The following is a 22,936-nucleotide window of genomic DNA, read 5'->3' as shown; positions in this document are numbered from 1 at the left end:
TTCAGGACAAGCACTGATTGGTGCTTTATCGACCAATCTTTCGCAGAAATACACATATGGAAGGTACCCCGGCTCCCCAAAAGATATCCACTGCCAGGGTTAAGTATATCTTCTAGCACCAGAGCAACAGTGGAAGTATGACACAGGGTCGAGTAATGTGATCCCTTGCCTCTCGCATTTCATCCCTAACCCCATTTATAGGCAATCCAGACTTCCTCCCTAGCGTCACAGGGGTACACCTTTCTAAAATGACTAGAAGCCAACTGTAAGGGGGTAGGGGATTTTTTGATGCAGATGGGATTATGACCTTCCCTCCAATGCATATTGGCAATACACCGCCATAAGAAACTGGATCATGCAACCACACATCCACCCCCATGCTACCCGACCCCTTACATGTTTTGAAAAATGGCTCCTCATGCACCAATCCGACAAACGCATCCTTTCAAATATCTGTGCATTCCTTCTCACTCCCATAACCTATACAAAATGTCCGGCACAGAGGAGATGGAAATTGGAATGCAAGAGCACCTTCACACCTAGGGAATGGCATGATATATCAACAGAGCGCTCCCTCTATCTGTGACATGTCGGGCAAAGAAATTATTCTTATAATAGCCCATTATTGGGGCACAGATGTTGCCCCGACGTGATTGGATTGGATCCACAAATGATGGGACCTCCTGTGAATGGAGAAACTGACAGCAGTGGCAACCCACACACTACCACGGTTTGACAAAACATGGGGATAACGCATACGATTTTTATCTGACGAATTTAGGTAACTGACTTGCCCAATCTATCTCCCAATATTCCGCCTCACTCAGCTGAACCACACTACTGATTAATATGCAGGACTATCTGCTCTGCAGCCTCTTTCAAATGCACTCTAGTTTCTTCAAACAGTATTTTCTAGGCCCTGTCGAGGCTCTGTTCCCTCCCTCTCCCCTGACCCCCGACCCTTCTCGCCCTCTCCCTAGTGCCTGCTACTCTCTTCTATACTATTGTCCCCCACCGACCTGTAGGTCGGATGTTGGTGTATGGTTTTCTGGTTTAAAACAATAAACCGATTCATACCCAAAACACAACACAATGAGTGTAGTAGGTAATAGTGCAGCTGTACATCTGTGCCCCTCAATGCAAGGCCCTTCAAGCAATGCATCACAGGAACGCATGTGCTCGCTGGACGACTTCGACCTAGACCTGCATCTGCAAGCAATCACTACAAAAAATGACCTTAAAGTTCAGAGGGAAGAGCTGATTGTCATGCTTCCAAAGAGTGTGCTCATGAACTAAAAGAATACAGAACGATGCGCAGCCAGTCCGACCCACCCCAGACAGCGGCACACTCTGCGGCACACCACCCGAGTGGGAGGTGAGGGCACAGGAAAGGAGAACAGCTAGTTGGCCCATAGCAGCACGGGAACCGGACATGAGATTAGAAGGAAATTCAGTTGGGATCATGGGGAATAAGCACAATACACCTTGACTCAATAAAGGGTGCCATCATGAAGGTCAACTCGAAGAAGTCACAACAAATTGAATACAGACGAGCTAACCAATCCACTTGGCCAGATCAGTCAAATGACCAAAATAAATAACCATTTATCACCTGCACGCACAAGCTTCATAAAAGAAGGCCCTGAGAGGTGCGGTATACAACTGCAAAAGCCAAATTGGCCTCATGTTAAGAACCCTCCTGCTTCTAGTACGAATTACGGACTGATGAATAACAAAACTGAGACTACCGTCATGATTTTATCATCGGCCACCTTAGTTTTCTACCCATGTAAAATTCCCGAGGCACTTTGAATATTTTAAATAGGCCAAATATACTCAATTTGTTCTGCCCTTTCAGGATTGGATAAAAATAACACTAAAGATTTGGATTATGTAGCGTTCTTGGCCTCATGTCAGGCGAGAAAAGGGAATCCACCGAAATATTTTTTCAGGATGCAAAAATCATGGGGTGCATACTCTACTACAGTACTTTGCTGAAATAATAGGTAATCACTTTGCGCTGTTAGGTCCCAAAGAAATGTCCTAATTTGCTGAATCTGCCGCCAACAGCACATCTCTAGGACACCTGTAAACCCCAGAGAACAAGACAATTGGTCCTAACAAGTGCAAAAGGTGCCTCAGATGGACTACAGCAAACCAGGCACGGTTTGAACGTCACTAGATCGGCAGCAAACGGGGCTAGATGCATTGGTTTGACATTAACCCTGCAGTTCGATTGGCTTACGGAAACTTTCCATAAGCGATCTTAGCACTTGCACATCAACAAGAGGTTCCATTGTAACCCTTTACAGAAATATCTCTCCGATATCATTTAACATTGCAGAAGCAGGCAAGATTGTATTAGACGCCGAATGAAAAATTTGCTAGTAAGCATGACGGAACATTTCAGTTCTATTAAGGACGCAGAGGTGAGGATTATGCTCATCTTTCTTTATTCCTTTTACCAGCAGCTTCAACCTTTCATTTAACATTAAACAACAAGAAAACTAGCATTCCCATAGTGCTCGCAGTAGGGGTCATCCACAGTCCACCCAATAGGCAGTCCATATCATCCATTAAGGCTTGTGCTTCCTGTGTAACCTCTTTCTTGACTGCGGCCATCCTAACCTCAAGTCTCCTCAGTCCGTTTTGGAACCTTCAGAACCTGGAAGAAGCCAAAACAAGTCAATGACTCTGATCTCAAGATGCAACCCAAAAGCATCACCGGAGCATGGTATAAATTATACCACAATATGAAACGTACCAACATCGACACATTTTCCCCAAAGGGATCTTCATCCAAAGAAAAAGCAACATCAAGGCACATACTTATACCATACGATACAGTCTCTCCTTGATGGCTGTACATCTTACGGGGTTGGGAACAGGGCTGTGAATAATCCTCGCTTCAGCGCCCTTAATAGAATTGAAATTTTCCGTCGTGTTTACTTGGAAATGTTTCATTCTATGTCAGGACCGGAGGCGAGGATTATGCTCGTTCAAAGCTTATCCATCACCAGTGACGCCATATCCGTGACTGGTTTAAAGTAGAACCTCTTAAACATAGTCTGATGACCAGCCAACATAGTTTATAATATCTTCCAACCTGGCTCCACGGAAAAAACTTTTGAAGCCATTGCTCCCCTGTCAAATGGGCGCCAAACTGTGAGACACTAATACCCGCTTCTTGCATTACTCATCTGAACCAACGGGCTATGGTTGGTATCATAACCGCTTTGAAAGGTTTCCATGGAGATATCAACAATTGGCGTTCCCCTAGTGGACGAGTTTCTTCTGTCATACTCTCATCTTTGAGGCATCTGACGACAAAGAACTTGGGTGAATCTGATTTGGTCCTACGAACAATATAGAAGGAGGCCCCATGCGGGGTAAAAATTCTTCCGGAGATGTCCAATGCTCTAACATCTGACACTAGTCGGCATGAAACTAGACACAGGAGCATTGCCAGCTTAGCTCCCAGTTCCTTACGGGACAAGTATTTGGTAGGTTGCCAAGATTGAAATTGGTGCAGAAGCTTATTGACATTTCATAGCGACGAATACCTGGGCTTGAGGAAGCATTAGGCAAATTCCCCTCATCAATTTACAGATCTGATGCTCCCCAACTGGCTGCCCTTGAACAGGTGCGTGGCCAGCAGAGATTGCCAACCTGTAAAAGTTGATAGTGCGGTACCCCAATCCTTGGGACGCCAAAGACACCCAAAAATTCATAATGTCTACCAGTTCGCACCCCATGGGATCCTGATTGTTTCAAACATGCCAACCAACCCATCTGGTCCAAGCTGATTTGTATCTTTTGCTTGTGCTGTCTGCCCAACCTACTCCCAGTAACCTCTGAGCATTGTTTGAAAGGCCTGAGACTCTGCAGCGATGCTGGAAATCCGCCAGGCCACTAAGGGCATTCTCCCTTGCTGGACTAGCGGATGGGAACTGCCCTGGGGATCCCTCAGCAGAAAAGGATCTCCGGGTAGAAGGACCAGAGAATCAATCCCAGGAAAGTTCCAGAAGAACTGGAAACCACACTTGAGACCTCCAGTACAGGGCAACTAACACCACTTTTGGCTGTTGCCTGTGAATGTGCCCCGTAAGCCTCGTTATCATTGCCAAAGGAGGGAAAGCGTATCCCTTCCCCCTGGACCAATCTTGTAGAAAAGCATCAGTCACAATAGCCAGAAGGTCTGTCTGCCAGCTGAAAAAGTGTGGTTGCTGGTGGTCCAGACGGGACGCAAAAAGGTTTATGGAGAACCGACCCCACATGTTGTGGAGTCTCGAAAGGACGGAGGATGCAGCTGCCACAGGCTTGTGTCTGACCAGCTCCTGGATCACCAATCCGCTATCACCTTGGAGGCTCCCGGGAGGTATACCGCCGTCACCAAGATGTTGTTGGAGAGACCAAACATCCAGAGGTCCTTCGTTCCTCCGAGATGGTTGATGTAACGGACTGCCGAGACACTGTCCATCTTCAGGAGCACGTTGCAAGACACTTTGTCCTTCATCCAGCACTGTATTGTGAAGGATCCCGCCATCAATTGTAGGCAATTGATGTAGAGTTGACTTTCTTCGTCAGACCACTTTCCTCCTGACTTGCTGGATCGCAGCCAGAGGTGGCTCTGCCATTCCAGTCTTCCATATGATCCAACCACCGCCCCATCTCCATGCGCACTTCCTCCGTAATGGGCACTTGGTCAAAATATTGCCGACCTCTGCTCGGGTGAGAGGCTTTCCGTCGCTGCAGAGCCCAGTAGTGGAGTGGACCTGGGAATATTGCCTGAATTGAAGAGAAGGCCTACCAGTCGAGCTATCTGTCTCAACGAGGTGGAGGTGCGTACTAGCATTTGCCTCAGTTCATCGTATCTTGGTCATCTTCCTCGCTGGGAGACTCAGCGTGCGGGCCACTGAATCTACGGTAAACCCCAGGAAGGTCACCTGTTTTGACGGGCTCAGGAGATATTTCTTGGCATTGACTACAAACCCCAGGCCCTGGAGGAGGTCTACTGCTTCCTGCAATTGCTGTGAGAGGCGCAGCGGGCATTGTTCTAGGAGCAGAATGTCGTTTAAGTAGATAATGAGACGATAGCCCTTGGCCCTTAATGTTTCCAGTACTGGTTTGAGAACCTTGGTGAAGCATCAAGGGGCTGACAAGAGCCCGAACAGCAGAGAGGCAAACTTGTACAACTGTTCCTTCCACCGAAATTGTAGGAATCGTCGGTGCAGGGGAAAAATGGGGACTGCCAAATACTAGTCTTTTAAATCCAGGCAGGCCATCCAATCGTCTGATTGGTGGAGGTCCCTCAGGAGATGGATTCCCTCCAACTCGAATTGATGGTAGACTAGGTTGAATTCTCTTTAATTTATCACCGGCTGCTGACCGCCATCTGTTTTGTCAGCAAGAAAAATATTGCTGAGGAAACCACTTGGATGTAGACGGGTTGGCACAATCGCTCTTTTCTGCAGCAGCTCCGCCAGCTCCTGATCTATAAGTGCGGCCTGGTCTTGTGCAAAAACGAGCGGGCGGGGGCGAACCTCCTGCACAGGAGAGCCATAAAACTCGATTCTGAACCCTTGAATGGTCTGTAGCACCCATGCGTCGGAGGTGATAGACCTCTAATTGTGCTAGAAAACTGCCAGCCGACCACCCACCCTTAAAGGGAGAAAGGTTCACCTGATGCGGCCGGGTGTTGGCCTCTGGCTGTTCCTCTGCCTCACGGCGTTAATTACTGACCCGCGATGCGGGCGTCTGGCTGAACCACCAATTATTACAGACCCTCTCCTCCGTGGGCCTAAGGGCTTCCAGACCGTTCAGGCAGCGTGTCTGATTGCAGGCGCTGTGTCTAACTCTCGACGATCCCGCCGACTAGAGCGACCAAAATCAACAAGAGACCGAAACGCGCCTCACTGCACTTCCGCTCCGCATTGCACCGCCTGATCTGTGAGAAGGGGTCACGAGCAGAGCTTAGAATCGCTCTCGCAGCACTGAGAAAATTCTGTGACGAAGGAAAAACAAACGCGCACACCCACGGCGGGCTGCTCGCATGCAGCACAGATACACAAAAAACACAATTAACAATAAATGTATCTGAAATTCCTCTCTAACCCTGACAAAAGAGAGGGAAAGACTACTTAACTGCTGGCAGCAGGAAAGAAAGAGGAGGTTACACAGGAAGCACACGCCTTAATGGAGGCTGTGGATTGCCTATTGGGTGGACTGTGGATGACCCCTACTGCTAGCACTATGGGAATACTAGTATTTTCATTGTTTAATGTTAAATAAAAAGTTGAAGCTGCTGGTAAAAGGAATAAAGAAAGTTGAGCATAATCCTCGCCTCCGGTTCTGACATAGAATTAGAAATGCAAAAATAAGTCGTTTGACATTCTATGCCTCCAGGAAACCTGGAACCTGGGAGAAATACCACTTACAGGCTACTCACAATTCCACAAACCTGCTGTAAAAAGTGGAGCCAAAGGTAGGCCAAAAGGTAGGTAGAGTGAGCATTTGTGTGACCCTGCCTTAACAAAGCTATAAATACAATCAAATTGAAAATAGACTCCTCCTTCATCCAAGCAATACAGATTAAGGATTGGAAATCCAACACTCGAGAGAAATCAGTCTTAATAGTGAATGTCTACTTGAACCCAAAGGAGACCAAAACACAAAGGCAAACGCATCCCAAATGCTAGAATTAAATAGTCATCATCCAAGTGCCAAATGAATATTGTCTGGCGATTTCAACCTACACTTGGCAAACCACTGTAAGAGTAGCAAGGAAGCCTAAACTGAGCATTCCAGAGCAGGCTTCAAAATTCGCAAAGTCACTTAGATCACGAGCTGCAGTCCAAAGTTTGAAACTATGGGCCTCAGAGCACTAAATGGGAGGTTTGCTCAGGGCCGGACTGAGAACCAAAACCAGCCCTGGTAAAGTGCTCGGCCACCCCCCCCCCACACCTCTTGGGGGTTGGTGTCGCAGTCGAGCTGTTTGCCAGGGCCGGTTTCGGCATTTTTTGTTGTAAGGGCTGATATTGCAGCTATGCTGCAAAAACGATCCCGTAGCAAAAACCGTCCCAACCCTGGCGGCCCACTGGGGAAATGCCCGGTGTCCGCTACAGCCAGTCCGGTTTGCTACAGACCGTCTAATGGTGGCGACACAATAAACCAAGTCAGCAGAGTCAGCGCTGGACTATGTGTGCGTCTCCTGTTACGCAGTTAAAGGGGTCACAATATAGTGGAAGATCGCTGCAAAAGTAACCACCAACCTCTGATGACAGAGATCCTAAATGACAACAAACAGGTTGCCCAGAGGAATAACCTAGGTCTTAAGGACCCGGGCACAACTTGAAGATGCATAAGATCGGCGGAGCTTGCTCAGGAAAAATGCAAACGCTGGAAATGGACTCATCCGCAAAAAAGATGCGATCTGCTGAGTCTACTAGCTGTCTGGGAAAATATAGAGGAAAACTCGAAAGCTTCCAGGGAGCAAATAACTGGCTATGGCTGACCAACCAACGTTTTGCCAACAACCAAGTGGTATAACAGCACACTTGAATGTCAAAATTGTGCATTAAAAGCAGCGAAGGCAAAGCAACACGCACAGACATCCAGATCTCACCTGCTCGCATTCGTAGAGCTAAGGAAAGAGAGTGAAAAAGCAATTTGTGAGGCAAAGAGCCAACTCGACTGGATTGAAGGTTCTACAAGCCTACAATTCAAAGGCCAACAGACTTTTGTGGGCCCTGATAAACAAGCTGCAGCAATGCTACACTTTTTCAGCTGGCAACCATGTACAGCAGCAAGCCTGGCTAACCAACAGTGGATCCCTGTATTACTCTGAAGAACTAACATTGCATACAGATGACCAGAGCGACTCACCGACTCCTTTCTTTTCCCAAACCACAAATGAAGACAATCAGAGGAAATAGGGCGCCGGGTCCAAATAGACTGCCAGCATCAATTTACAAGTATGACAAAGGGTTACAGAGCAAACATCTCCTCGAGCTGAACAACTTCCACCTCCAAGAAAACTCCACACCAGAGTCTTGGTGTGTGTCTAATCTCCACCCTAACTACAAATAAGCATTTGCAAGGCAATAGGTCTCCCATTCACACGAGTTTGAGCTATTGGCATTGTAAATGACAATGTGTAGGAAACTGGCTCTATATATACTACACCAAAATGAGGTATAGTGTATATAGAGTGCAGGTGACCCCAGAGGTAGGCAGAAGTTAAAGTTAGATAGAACCTTACTCTCTATTTGTGGTAGAGTGGTCGAGCAGTGAGGCAATATCACAGGACAGTGTTAAGCATTTGATGTACACACTCAGTCTGCAAATGAATTCACTCACTCAAGAACTGAACTCTAGGGTAATTGTTTTTGTATAAAAAAATATACTGTTTTATTTTTAGAACCAAGCAAGCCTGGCACAGGTAAGCATTAAATACTTTACAGTAATAAGTTGCTGATTGTAGAACAGTTTGAAAATGCAATAGGAATTCTACTTTGTTTGATTTACAGGGGATGCAGTAGGTTGTGATTTTTAAAGAATGTCGTTTTCAAAACTCCACACTTTTTGGGAGAAAATTGTCAATGTTATCCTATAGAGGAAAAACAGGTTATCGGTTCACAGGTAAGTTATCGACTGTGGGAGTTAAGGTTCTGGGGTTAGACTCAGTGGTCCCCCAGGGTCAGTGATGCACTCTTGTTGCACCCTCAGTGGCACTAGGGTTGCCGGGTGCAGAGTGTCGAGGCCCAATGTTATCCAATGGGGGATAGGGGGTCTCCGGTTGGTGGCTGCTGGCAAGCAGGCCACCGGGTTGTGGGAGCAAAGCTACTAGGGTTTAGGGAAAATGGGGAAACAAAGTAGCACAAAAGGTGCACCCTCAGCGGCACTGAGGCTGCTGGGTACAGAGTGCTGTTTCGACGTCGGATGCCTTGTTGTTTTCACTGGAGAACCTCCGGTCTGCAAAAGCACTGCAGGCAGGGAGACGAAGGACTTCTGTGTGCGACCACCACTTTGAGCGGTAAGTTGGGAGGTTAGGGGTTGGTTAGGCACCGTCGGTTTGGGCACACAAAGCCATAGGGCGTCGGGTGCAGGGGTGCCTTTTGGGGCCGGATCTTCTTACCAGTTCCTGGTCGCGATTAGGGGGGGTCCTCTATATTGAGGCTGCAGGCGTCAGCTGGGGTCTTGAGGCTGGTCTGGGATCTCCGGATCTTGGGTCACAATAGCTGGGGACGCCTCCTTGTGGTGTTTTTCCGCTCGGGCCGGGTTCGGCGGGTGCAGAGTGGGCTGGATTCGCGGTCTCCGGCTGCTGCCAAATGTTGCAGTTTAACATATCCGATGTTCACGGGAGAAGCAGTCTTTGGAAGTGTTGGAAGGCAGGTCCTCCGGGGTTTTTGAGGTTGCTGGCTGCAGGACACGCCGGGATTTCGCAGGAGCAGGTTCGAGGGGAAGACAGGCCTGTAGGGCTGGGGCCAAGTCAGTGGGCATCGTCCTCTTGTTGGCTCTGCACGTCTATTCGGTTCTTCTTCTTATCTTCTATTATGTTGTTTCTGGATCTGAGGAAGCAAGGTTCATGGTGCCGCCTAAAAACTAGATTTAGGGGCGTTACAAGTAGGTAAAGGGCAGGGACCAATGGGTCCCTTCCCTGGGGTGGGTAAACCCCCTATCGTGTCACCCTCTAGTGCAGAGGTCTTCAAACTTTCTGATGCCGAGACCCCCCTGTTAAAAACTTTTAGGCGTAAGGACCCCCTCCTGATGAAAATTTCTAGAACTTGAGCCTCATTATTGCTAACTATTGACAACCATAAATGTCTCCAATTCCCACAGCAAATCATTTATACATTGGGGAAATTAATTAAAATTAATTAAACTGTGTTTAGCAACCCAAAGGTCAGTGGTTGGGGGCGTTGTCAAAGGTGTGGCTAAAAACAATGGGTCTCATTTATGAGGCACTGCCGTAGGGCAGCGCTGCAAGTCTATTTGCAGCGCTGCCCTACGCCAATGTGAAAGGGCAGGAATGCAATGCACCTTATTAATGAAATTTCCCCCTATGTTGGCACACAAATAGCTGCCTAGCGCCAGCATAGGCCAGATGGTTCTTGTGCTGGAAGGGGCACCTTCCTGCACAAAAACAATCCTGAGAGGGGTTTTCCTCTTTCCATGTGTGATGCAGAATCCAGCACACATGGAAAGAGGAAACCACGAGGAGAAATAAAAACATTTCCCCTCGTTACGCCTACTGTGGGGAGACGCAAGTTTGGCAGTGCCCCAGGTTTACATGGTTTGGTAAATTTGGAGGCAGCGTCAAAATCCATGGGCGTTGTGTGGGAACACCCACCGCAACGCCTATGGAATGCCTACTTGATATAGAGTAAGGCAACGCAGCGACTTGCGCTGTTTTGTCTTACTCCATATCTATGAGGCCATGCAAAGCCACGCAGGGTGACTTTGCCTCGCCTCATAGATTTGATTGAGATGCTTGTGCCGCCGAAGCTCAGAAAATTGACGCATCAGTGGCGCAAGCCTCTCATAAAGCAGCCCTAAAATATTTTGTTCATTTCTAGTTCTTTCACCATCAGGAAGCTACATATAAAATAATGGGTAGCTTACATGAAAAATACATTTAAAAAGTTGTTACTCGGTGGGAAATGCACTATAGATTACATTATATAACCTCTATTATTTACTGCACTGCATAGGTCTGTGTGTAACCAGAGAGCCCCAGAATTAAAATTGGTTGGTGCAGTGGAAAATAGTGACTTGTGTATTTTTAGTGCTTTGAGGTCACAGCCTGTGACAGAAAGCACTGTGAATGTGTAAGTCATTATTTTATACTGGCTTCCAAAATGTAGATTAGTGTAATATCAGACTGTAAGTAAAGCATTTAGTTTTTTGCACAACTGTCCCTTCAGCACCTTTTCAGGGGTTCTAATCGCTGTGTAAATACAGTTATCGTTAAAAGTACACAGTTCACAGCCCAGTTGCGAACCACCACACAAAAAAACACATCTTTGCCATCACAATGCTTGAAGTGATTCGAGCAATTAAAGCCAGAACCACTCCCAAGCATCCTTTACAATTGAAGATTAACTCCTAGGGTACATTTGCACTTCATTCAGGCAGGCAGGAACCCTGACATGAAGGCATAGTTTAAGGATTATTTTACCTGTCTTCTGGGCCTCTTAGTTTTGCAGCACATGACCCTCAATTCATGTCATTTTAGCGAGCGCAGTTGTGTTTGTCCAAAAGGACGATCACGTTTTGAATTCCAGGCAGAAGTTAGGCCTGGAAAAGCGCGACTCCCTTTTCAGGACCCCCTGGGGGTCACGCCCCACAGATTGATGACCTCTGCTCTAGTGGGAGGGGGCGGGAGCCTGTCCCTGGTTGGTTGGGTCCCCCATCCTCAAGATGGCGGGGACTCGGAGTTGTGCTTCACCTCGCCTCCCCCACCTGAGGGGTGGAGTTGGCAGAGGTGGGCACACCTCTTTCCCTCACTTGTTTTTCCCGCTGGTTCTCCTGCCCAAAGTGGGGGGTAGAACCAGTGGAGACCAGTTGCTGAAAGCAGCAAATGGTCTGGGGAGGCTCACAAAGGCGGCATGCCTTTGAAGCTTCCCCTTCGTGAACCCTGCCCATCCTGGGGGAGGAGGCTTGGCACCTCGTCCCAGGATGTGCATTGTTTCAGGCCCCCGAGAGCAGCAGGCTCTCGACCCAGGGGTCCAGAAACATGTCTGTTCGTGGCAGCCTAAGCAGCCACTCAGTCGGGACACTAGAAGGTGGTTGAGTTTCAGGGGGCATCTCTAAGATGCCCTCTGTCGTGCATTTTACATTAAATCCCACACTGACATCAGTGTGGCTTTAATGAGCTGAGAAGTTTGATACCAAACTTCCCAGTTTTCTGTGTAGCCATTATGGTGCTGTCAAGTTCGTAATGACAAACTCCCAGCACCATATACTCTTAATGGCAGCACTGCACTTACAATGCCCAGGAATGGATTTGGGCACTGTAGGGGTACAGGGCTCATGCACCTGTACCCTCACCACTGGCATAGTGCACCCAGCTAGAAGGGTGACTGACCTACGCCAGGGCAGTAGTTTGTAGGCATGGCATATAGGGATGTGTGCCATGTTGTGAGGAAGTGCCATCTTTCTTGCATGGTATGCCCCCACTTTTTACTGAATTGCTGAATGTACTTTGACTTAGTGTGCCCTGGACTCCTGCCAATCAGGTGCCCAGGGCCTATGTTCCTTCCCTAAAAACCTAAAACCCAAATTGGCAAACCCTGACCACATGTCAGCCCCTGGTAAATGGTACCCTAGGTACCCAGGGCCTTGTGACCAGGGAAGGCCTCTAAGGGCCGCAGCACTCATTGTGCCACCCTTAGAGGCCCGTACCCTAACACACACACACACTGCCCTTGCAGGCTGAGTGTCTGGATACAAGACAAAACAAAGAGTCGACATGGCACACATCCCTGTCTGCCATGCCCACCACCTACACTACCCTGGTATATACATCAGCCACCCCTCTAGCTGGGTGCCCTATGCCAGTGGTTTGGGCACAGGAGCAGGAGCCCTGTGCCCCTACAGTACCCAGGTCCATTCCTGGGCACTGTAAGTGCAGTGCTGCCATTTAAGAGTACATGGTGCTGAGAGCTCGTCCAACACGAACACCACAGCACCATAATGGCAACACTGAAGACTGAGAAGTTTGGTATCAAACTTCTCAGCACATTAAACCCACACTGATGCTAGTGTGGGATTTAAGGTACCAAGCACCCCAGAGGGCATCTTAGAGATGCCCCCTGAAACCTAACCTACAATCCACGTCTGGTCTGAGAGGCTGCCTAGGCTGCCACGCAGCAGACATGTTGCTGGACCCCTGGGTAGGAGAGCCCCTGCTCTCCTGAGCCTGCAACAATGCACATCCTGGGTGAGGTGCTAGATCTCCTCCCCCAGGATGGGCAGGGGAAAGCTTCAAAGGCATACTGCCTCTGCGAGCTTCCCCAGGCCACTGCAAACCCCCACTCTGGCGGGAAGCTTGGCCAGAAACCCCAAATAAGGACAGGGGATGTGCCAGCCTGCCAACCCCACCCCTCAGGTGGGTGAGGCGAGTTGAAGCACATCTCCGGGCTCTCGCCATCTTGAAGATGGGAAGCCCTGCCCAATCAGGACTAGGCTACTGCCCCCCTCCCACAGGAGAGAGGCAGGATAGGGGGTGTACCCACCACAGGACAGGGACCCATTGGTCCCTGCCATTCACCTACCTGTAACGCCCCTAAATCTAGTATTTAGGGGCTCCCTGAACCTTCCTTCCGCAGATTCCAGATTCCAAAATACAGAGAAGAGCAAGAAGAAAGAAGACGTGCCCTGCAGCTGCTAAGAAGAGGAAGACACCAACTGCTTTGGCCCCAGCCCTACCAGCCTGTAGACCCTCGAACCTGCTCCTGCTACAACCAGGCACCTCTTGTGGCCAGCAACCTCACAAACCCCGGAGGACCTGGCTACCTTTTGGCTCTAAGCCCCTGGGACTCCCATGAGTAGAGGCTCTACTCAAAATCTACTTCTAATCCCTGGCATCAGCCCGGAACCGCAAACCCTTCACTCTCTGCACCCGCCAAGCCTGGCCTGTGCCGGAGTGAACAAAGACCACAAGGACGACCCCACGGCGACTGTGACCCCGAGTCCGGCACCCAAGGACATCCCTTGACGCTCCTGAAGACGCCTGCAGCCTCAGAACCAGGTGCCCCCCAACCGCGATCAACAGAGGGTAAGATTTCCTGACACCAAAAGGCACCCCGGCTCCCCTGTGCCCAACTCCGGGGTACCTACCTATCCTCCAACTAACCAACTTACCCCTAGAAGTGGTGGTGGCACCTGAAGAATCTTCGTCCCCGAGCTTGCAGTCATTTTCTAAACCGGAACTTTCCCATTGAAATCAATTGAGCGCCCGAAGGCTCAAAAGCACCCTGCACCAGCCGCCCGAGTGGCCCTGGCAGTGTAACCTCTACACCTATCTACTTCCCCATTTGCCCTGAGCAAGTGACCAGGAGCCCAGCTCCCACAGCCGCGTGGCCTGCTAGTCAGCAGCCACCAACCAAGATCCCCCTACCTCCCATAGGATAACATTGGGCCTAACTCTCTCTGCACCCGGCTGCCCCTGTGCCGCTGAGGGTGTAACAACTGTACCTACCTGACCCTGGGAGACCCCCGAGTCTATGGCCAGAACCTTAACTCTGCCAGTCGAGTACTTACCTAAAAGCCGATAGCTCAATTTTCTCCATAGGGTAACATTGAGTGGTTTTTCCTGAAATTTCTTTTAAGTGCGGACTTTTCAAAACTTAAAATATTCACCAAAAATCAGCCGAGAAACGAAAATACTCACCTGCTATTAGGTGAGCTCCCAGTGCTGGATCTTGGTACCCAGCACTGACTCTGAAAAATATTCACAGCCGTAGCCCAATTTTCTTCCATAGGAAACCATTGACTGTTTTTCTGTGAAATTTCTTCTGTCGATTTCTGCAAACTTTAAATATTCTTTACAAATCGTATAAATTGTGAAAACTTAATTACTTGTCCGTTTTGGATAAAGGTCCCAGTACCGAGTCTAGGCACCCAGTACTGGATTACAAAAGTAACGAGAACATACTATACCTGCAACTTGAATTTTCTTCCATAGGGAATCATTGACTGTTTTCTATGAAATTTCTTCTAAGTGTCGACTTTTAAAATAGCAAAATATTGTCTAAAAATCATAACCGTAACAAAGCCAATTTTTATCACTTGTTTCTTACTACTGTCCCAGGACTGAATCTAGGATCCAGTCCTGTAATCACAAAAGTAATCCTAAAAGTAATCTGTTGCAAATAACTTGAAACTTCCATTGAACTCAATGCATTATTGTGTTTAAAATAGTGTTGCCTATTGCAACCACTTGTAACTTTCTACAAAAGCCAATTGCATATTGAACAAGTATTTATATAAAGCATCTCATTCTGAGAAAGTATATTTTAATACCTATTGTTGGTTCTAAAATAAAAACAAGCATATATTTTTTATATATAAACCATTGGCCTAGAGTTCAGTTATTGAGTGTGTGAGACCATGTGCTGACTGAGTGTGTGCAACAAATGCTTTACACTATCCTCTGATATTGCCTTACTGCTCGACCAAGCTACCTCTTTAGAGAGTAAGGTTATATCAAACTTTAGCCTCTGCTAAACCTCTGGGGACTGTGGACTCTGTACACCCTGTACCTATTTGGGAACAGTATATACAGAGCCACTTTCTCACACATGTCGACTCTTCACTTTGTTCTGCACGAAGACACGCAGCCTGCAAAGGCAGTGTGTGAGTGTAAAGGTGCAGGGCCTCTAAGAGTGGCACAATAAGTGCTGCAGCCCTTAGGGGCCTTCCCTGGTCATGGGGCCATGGGTACCTGTGGTACCATTTACCAGGGGCCTACCTGTGGACAGGGATGCCAAATGGGTTTAGACTTCAATGCAATTTTAGGGAAGAAACATAGGCCCTGAGTACCTGATTAGCAGGAGCCCAGGGCACACTCAATCAAAGAACATCAGCAATTAAGCAAAAAGTGGGGGCATACCATGCGGAAAGAGGGCACTTTCTCACACAGTGCCTTCTATTTATGTTTTGGGTTTTAAAACATAAATAAAAGGCATTGTCATTTACAATACTAATGGCTTAAACTCTCGCAAATGGGAGACCTATTGCATGTCCGGTACACTTCAACCTCTGGGGTGACCTACAACATCATCAGAACACAAGCTGGAAAGAATGTCATACATTTGTTTATTTGACCCAGTGTGTGACTGAGGGAGACCTTCCCGCTTAATTTTCTGAAACCACAGCACAGCAAGATATGTTGCTAGGTCGCTGCGCATTCCAAGGTCAAAATGGCCCGGTCCTTAAAAACACAAGCAAGCCACATGACGGAAAGTAGATCCCGGAAAGGATAATGGATTGGAGTTGTATCCCTTCAAGCGGGGTTCTCGTTCTGTCCCTCCCACACTCTGCAGAGGACGGCCGCTGCAGCTGGCATCAGCTGAGAAGTGAGCCGCGTGCGCGCTGTAATGCTGAGAGCTTTCGGAGAGATACTCTCCTGGGACTAGGCTCTGCCGGTGCTGCCCACATTTAATAAGGCCCGAGTGAGAGCATCCAAACGTTAAGCTGTGTTACTTGTTAGCTTGGTTTCTTTTCTGTTGGCAGTGCATGCCTTTTCCATAACCGGGTTGTCAAATGCAGCCTGCCTGAGGTGGCTGTATGTGTTCCAGGTCCTATCAGGACATGGTTACAGTGCCAACCCACAAGAACATAGGTACACTTGTGATTGCTCAGTGGGTTACTGCACCTGTTCATTCGTTCTGTCTCAGAGTGTGTTTGAAAACATAGTTTGCACTCTTAAAGGACAATATTCTTAGGTTTCAAATGGGTGCATACGTAATGTGCCTACTGTGTATGCTGGGAATGTAGTCTCCAAACTCCTTAGACCTGAAGACTGACTTCTGCAACAAATGCTACCCTACTTCTTACCATGATTCAAGTATCCTTTATTGTATGATTATTTAAAATCTTACAATAATACAAATTCATATAATAAACCATTATATACAATTATAAAACGACAAATCTTAATTCTGTACATCTTTCGTATGAGATATACAAAATAAAATTTGTTACAGTAAAAATTTACAAAATACGATAGTTATTAATCTCCTGTTTTATGCTCATCTAATTTTTTCCACACTTTCATTAAAAATTTTACCAAGGCAGAATTCATGAGTATATCGTCTGAAGAAAAACATAGTATCAAGGTCTGTCTACACGTTCTTACTCCTCGTCGTTAAATAGTCTCTTTAATATAGTCACTCTTTTGTTTTTCAATTCAGGACAGAGGCACAATAGATGGATAATATTTTCCTCGCCAGTTTTACACAGCCTACATAATGTGTCCTCCTCTAGTTTTTTCCACGGCCGTAAATGGCATAATCCCGGTAATACACCAAATCGTGCTTTAGTAAAAGTTTGCTTGTTTTTCAACGACCATGGCGTAACCAAATATTGCTGTACCTTCTTTTTTGAGTAGCCATTTATTATGGACCAAGCATGTTTTCTTTTTACAAACATGTCTTTGTCTCTTATCAACGATAAATGATCTGTTATTTTATTAACAGTTTTTTAAAAAGATTCCTGCGTTATGGTAGTATCCCAAATCGACCTAACCTCAAATTCATCCAGTGCCATGTCTAAATATTTCCAGGCCGATAATTTTCCATTTTCCCTAATTTCTTTCCATAGTAACTGGGACATTAGGTTGTCTTGGTCATTTTTTATTCTATTCCATACTTTAATTGCTTGTCCTTTTCTTTCATACAGTTGATTATTTAATCCAAATTCCAGCCTAGCTTGTGATGCATTGTTAGGCAGGCGAAAGAGGGTTTTAAACGTTTTTGAGATCGCATTATTGATGATAACTGCGTCTTTTCCATTTAAAGCCTCACTACCATATATTAGAGAAGGTAGCAATTTAGCTAATATCACCTTTAACGATAGGTTAGGTTGCCAATTGATTTTTGGATAGTCCTAAATGCTGCTGTCAAAGAATTTGCTTTCCTATAAATATCAAGTTTTTGTGGAATTTTTTTCCCGTTATCATTAAATAAGAGACCCAAATATCTATAGGTTTCTACTTGTTCTAGTTGCAGCTTTCCCAGAAACCATTTAAATTTGTGTTTCAATCTTGAATTTTTTGTGATCACCCTAACTTTGGTTTTTGTTTCATTTATTACCATCCTATTTTCTTTTGAATACTCAAATGTTGTCGCTATTAGTCGTTGTAAGCCCACTTTTGTATTACTTAAAAGTACAACATCAGCCGCATATAGTAAGTTTGATGTATGTTTATAAGTAAATTTAGGTGCATGGGTGTTTATATCCTTCAATGCTTCCGTTAAGTCTGCTAAGCACAAGTTAAATAGTAATGGGGCCAATACGCACCCTTGCTTAAGGCCTCCTGTTGTTGGTATTTCTTTTGTGAGTGTCCGACCATCCCCCATCCGCACTCTTACCCAAGTAAAAGTATATAGGAGACAAATCAGTTTTAGTACTAGGGGAGGGATTCCTTGCTTTTGTAACTTATCCCACAGTCGATCTCTATCCACGCAATCGAAAGCCGATTTGAAGTGGATAAAGCATAAATACAAAGGTTGTTTAGTTGAAATTGCTTTGTCCATTAATACTTGTAACCTTGGATAACTAATTTAACCTCTTTGCTGCTAGGCCTTTCCCCCCCTGCGCTAAGCCTTTTTTGGGCTATTTGCGCTTAGGCCCCTGTAACTGTTTGACCACATAAGGTATCCACGCCAAATTTGCGTCCTTTTCTTCCAACATCATAGGGATTCTAAAGGTACCCAGGGTTTGTGGATTCCCCTGGAGGGGACCCAGAAATTAGCCAAAATACAGCTAAATATGTTTTTGGGGGGAAAAATCTGAAAAAAAGGCTACAGATGAAAGCGTCTGTTTTTTTCCCTGCAAATGGTATCGACACAGGGGTTGTGGTGCTGAAATCACCATCTTCCCAGCTTTCAGGGACAAGCAGACTTTTGTCAGAAAACCAAACTTTTTACACAGTTTTGGCATTTTTCTGGGACATAGCCTATTTTTGCTATTTTCTGTGCTTTCAACCTCCTTCTAGTTAATGGTAGAAATGGGTATGAAAGCAATAATGGATCCTGGAAAGCTATACATTTTAGAAAAGTAGACAAAATTCTGAATTCAGCAAGGTGTCATCTGTGTAGATTCTTCAAGGTTTCTTTATAGAAACTAACAGTTGAATATAGGAAAAATTGAAAATTAGTTGAAAAAAACAACCATATGTGTCAGTTTTCCCCTGTAACTTCTTCTAATTATGACAGCTGTTTGAAAGCAATATACCGTTACATTAGCTGGACCTTTCTGTTTATGGGGATATATAGGACTTGTAGGTTCACCAAAAACCCGATGAACCCAGAGCCAATAACTGAGCAGCGTCTTGCAATGGTTTTTTATTATGTACCGGGTATATAGCAATTAATTTGGGAAAATATATACATGGAAAAATCGGTATGAAAGACACCTATGTATTTCTGAAATTGGAACAAATGTAGAGTTTAGAAACAGTAGATATTTGCACATTTCCGAAATTGTGATTATCCATACTATCATGAGAATCATAGGTCCTTTTTCAAAATAACTTCTTTTTTGCACATTGTCTTTCATTTGGAAGGCAGAAATGCATCGAAAGTCAATAGGTAATAACAGTTGCTCAACAATTCTCTTTTACCCTAAGTCTCCTGATAAAAATGGTACCTCGCTTGTGTGGGTGGGCCTAGTGCCCGCGACAGGAAACAGCTCAAAACGCAACGTGGACACACTTTATTTTTACAGTGAAAACGGACCCTTTTTTTTGCAAAGTGCCTAGCTGTAGATTTTGAACCCTAGCTCTGCCGGCACCTAGGGAAACCTAGCAAACCTATACATTTTTTAAAACTAGACACCCAGGGGAATCGAGGATGGGGTGAATTGACTGGCTCTCACCAGGTTCTGTTACCCAGAATCTCTTGCAAACCTAAAAATGTGTCAAAAGCTGCCACTATGCCTACCCACACAAGTGAGATAACATTTTTATCAGGAGACCTGGGGGATCGCTGGGTGGTAGGAAATTTGTGTCAACCCGGTGATCCTACAACTTTCCCACACAGAAATGTGAGAAAAAATAGATTTTTCCAACAAAATTTGAGGTTTGCAGGGGATTCTCTGTGAAAATGTGGTGTGTTCATGTTGAGTTTTGGGCAGTTTCCTGTCGCGGGCACTAGGTCTACCCACACAAGTGAGGTACCATTTTTCTCTGAAGACTTTGGGGAATGTGTGGTAGGTGGAATTTTGTGGATCCACGCAGATTCCAGAACTTTCCTCCACAGAAATGTGAGGAAAATGTTTGTTTTGACAAATTTTGAGGTTTGCAAGGGATTCTGGGTAACAGAACCTGGTGAGAGGCACACAAGTTACCCCATCCTGGATTCCCCTTAGCGTCTAGCTTTCAAAAACGTACAAGTTTGCTAGGTTTCCCTATGTGCCGGCTGCGGTAGGGCCCAAAGTCCACAGGTCGGCACATTGCTAAAAACAAGTCTGTGCCCGGTGGGCTTTCTGCCGCCCTGCGGGGGGATTGGGGTGTGGGGGGGGGTTTGCCCCAATATGTCCCCAATGGGGGCAGAAAGACTGGCTATTTTTTAGGAGGGTGGGGGCATTGGCAGCCCCCACTCCCAAGCATAAAAAGCCAGTGTAATCGCTGGTGCCCTAGTGGGCTTTCTGCTCCCCAAGGGGGGGTGGGGGGGTGGCGGGGGAGCGGAAAGACTGGAAATTCTCTGGGGAGGTATTGTCATGCCCATTTTGGGCAGCCCGCACCCCTACATGAATAAAAAAAAAACCTGGTTTCTAGTGGGCTTTCTGCCCCTCGGGGGGGGGGGGGACCTCTGCCCCCTAGGTAAGGGCATTGGCATGCCTGTTTTGGGCAGACACAACCCCTAATTCAAACTGGCAAAAAAATAATCCCTGGCGTCTACTGGGCTTTTTGCCCCCTCTGGGGGGCAGAAAGACTGTAATTGTTGCAGGGGGAGAGTTGGGGCATTTGCCCATTTTGGGCAGCCCCCACCCTAATTAAAAATGCCAACAAAAAAATTCCTGGCGTCTATTGGGCTTTCTGCTCCCCGGGGGGGGGGGGGACTGAAAAACTGTAATTGTTACAGGGGGGGGGGGGTGGGGGCACTGGCATGTCCGTTTTGGGCAGCCCCACCCTCAAACAAATTGCCCCAAAAAAATGCCTGCCGTATAGTGGGATTTTTGCCTGAGGGGGGCAGATTGGAGGCTACTACCCCCATCTGCCCCCCAGCACAAAGGCTCATTTTGGCAGGGGAATGGGGGCATTGGCATGCCCGTTTTGGGCAGCCCCCACCCTGATTAAAAATGGCAACTAAAAAATTTCTGGCATCTAGTGGACACTCGAATAGGTCTCGCCTTTGTGAGAGTTTAAGCTATTAGCATTGTAAATGACAATGCTTTTTATTTATGTTTTAAAAACAAAAACATAAATAAAAGGCATTGTCATTTATAATGCCAATAGCTCAAACTCGCATAAATGCGAGTCCTATTGCATTGCAAATGCTTGTTACATATTCTGTTGCACTCTCCATGCTTTGCCACTTTAACCACGTTCGTTATACTGTTATGGACAATGCTGAAATAGACCAATGGCAATGGTGTCGTCTATCTGTATGAGCATCCAGCTGGTATAGCAGATACTATCCACTGACATTTGCCCTTCTTTAACCTGTCATTCCAGCCTTTCTGCGCAACTTTAAGAGGGCTAACCCCGAAGCACGCCGGGCAATTATGATGGCGCTGATAATATAATAGCTTTTCATTATATTTTTTAAAATAGTTCTTTGACTGCGCACCTGGTTTTTTATTTGTTCTCTTTTGCTATCTTCACTTTTTTTTTATCATGTAAAGGTTTTAATTAACTGTATCATGATTAATAAAATCAGTCAATCCTGTTTAATATAGTTTGTGTGACAATACAATGCTGCAGTCAGCGAGCACCTCTCACAGTGTGCATCCCAGTTATATTTTAAAACTTTTTTTCATTTTTCTCCGGGTTCACACAACAGTGACTCGGGGAGCTTACCCTTTTTGTATAGGAGCAGCCATACTGTGTTGATATATTTCTTACGCCTACCTCATAACCTTTTTGGATCTCACTGTGCTAGTATTGTTATTTGCAAAGCACTGTGACATTTTAATCGTATGATTTGTGGTTCATCAAGAACTGCTATAAATAAATGGAGCAGTTCAACCAGAGTATTGGATTACAATGGCCAAAAAATGGACGAACTTGGGGCAGTGCTTAATTTGAGCTGGTGCATGGCAGTAGGGAAAAAGAGAAAAATACACAACCCAAAGGCAAAAAAGAAAGACTGCGGAAAATAAAGACGAAACAAGCATTGGCAATGTCAGTAGGACTGGCTTTATAAGAATGTTGTATGGTAATGTAAAGCAATACAAGCAAATAGCATAGGAATGAATATGTATTTATATGTAATATCTGGAAGCAAAGAACTGTAGAATAATATTGGTGTAGGTTAAAAGGTCATGTGACAGATGCACTGTCAAGCCAGATCTAAAAATCCATGTAGGTTAATGACTTCCCTTCTCCCATCTGTGCTGCTGCCAGAGAAAAAAAACATACATTTTAGTAGTTAGCTAAGACACTTTAGTAGCATTACAGTGTCATTTGTGTTCCCCTAAACGTTTAAGCTCAGGCAGCTGGATAAACAAAATGATCACCACTGTGGAGGTAAGGCACTTTTTTGTGAAAGCATGCAATGTCTGCCCAATCAAAAGATGCACTCCTTGCTCCCAACGTGTGGGTGGAGCCATATCCCCTTTCTAGTAATACTCACATAATTGTATGGTGTCAACTGGACCATAAAAGATAGTGGCACCCTGGAAGCAACCACAACCGCCTAGTTTGGCCAAGTGGAGCACCGGAGTGGACTGGTGTGCGGCACAGGAACGGACTCTCTACCAGGCGCGGGGCTGGCACAAAAAGTATCGAAGGGTCTGGGGGAAATGGTTAGGTAATGTATTATGAACATGTGGTCCGGGGGGGGAGGGATTTCGGGAGGGGGGCGGAGAGGTGGTGCGCTCTCAGGCAGTGCTCTTGTATGTTGATGGTTCGACAGGCTCACTGTTTTTCTGTTGTATCACGTAAAATAATAAAAACTTGTTTATAAAAAAAAAAAGATAGTGGCACACTCTTAGATAATTGTCATGCTCACACATTAAGGCGTACGAACAACCACTTGTCAAA

General features: G+C 46.1%; 1 protein-coding gene and 1 long non-coding RNA gene across 7 annotated transcripts in view; one reads left to right on the top strand and one right to left on the bottom strand.

Annotated features, from left to right (window-relative positions):
- The window catches only part of LOC146859984 (uncharacterized), a 566,738-nt gene that overhangs the window by 1,830 nt on the left and 541,972 nt on the right, over window positions 1-22,936 (bottom strand). The gene's annotated exons all lie outside the window — the stretch shown is intronic.
- The window catches only part of MINDY2 (MINDY lysine 48 deubiquitinase 2), a 522,239-nt gene that overhangs the window by 477,615 nt on the left and 21,688 nt on the right, over window positions 1-22,936 (top strand). The window lies entirely within an intron of this gene.

Source organism: Triturus cristatus, chromosome 3_1 (assembly GCF_964204655.1).
Source record: "Triturus cristatus chromosome 3_1, aTriCri1.1, whole genome shotgun sequence".
NCBI classification, from domain to species: domain Eukaryota; kingdom Metazoa; phylum Chordata; class Amphibia; order Caudata; family Salamandridae; genus Triturus; species Triturus cristatus.
The sequence above is the reverse complement of the archived record's forward strand: the minus strand, read 5'-3'. Positions and strand labels throughout refer to the sequence as shown.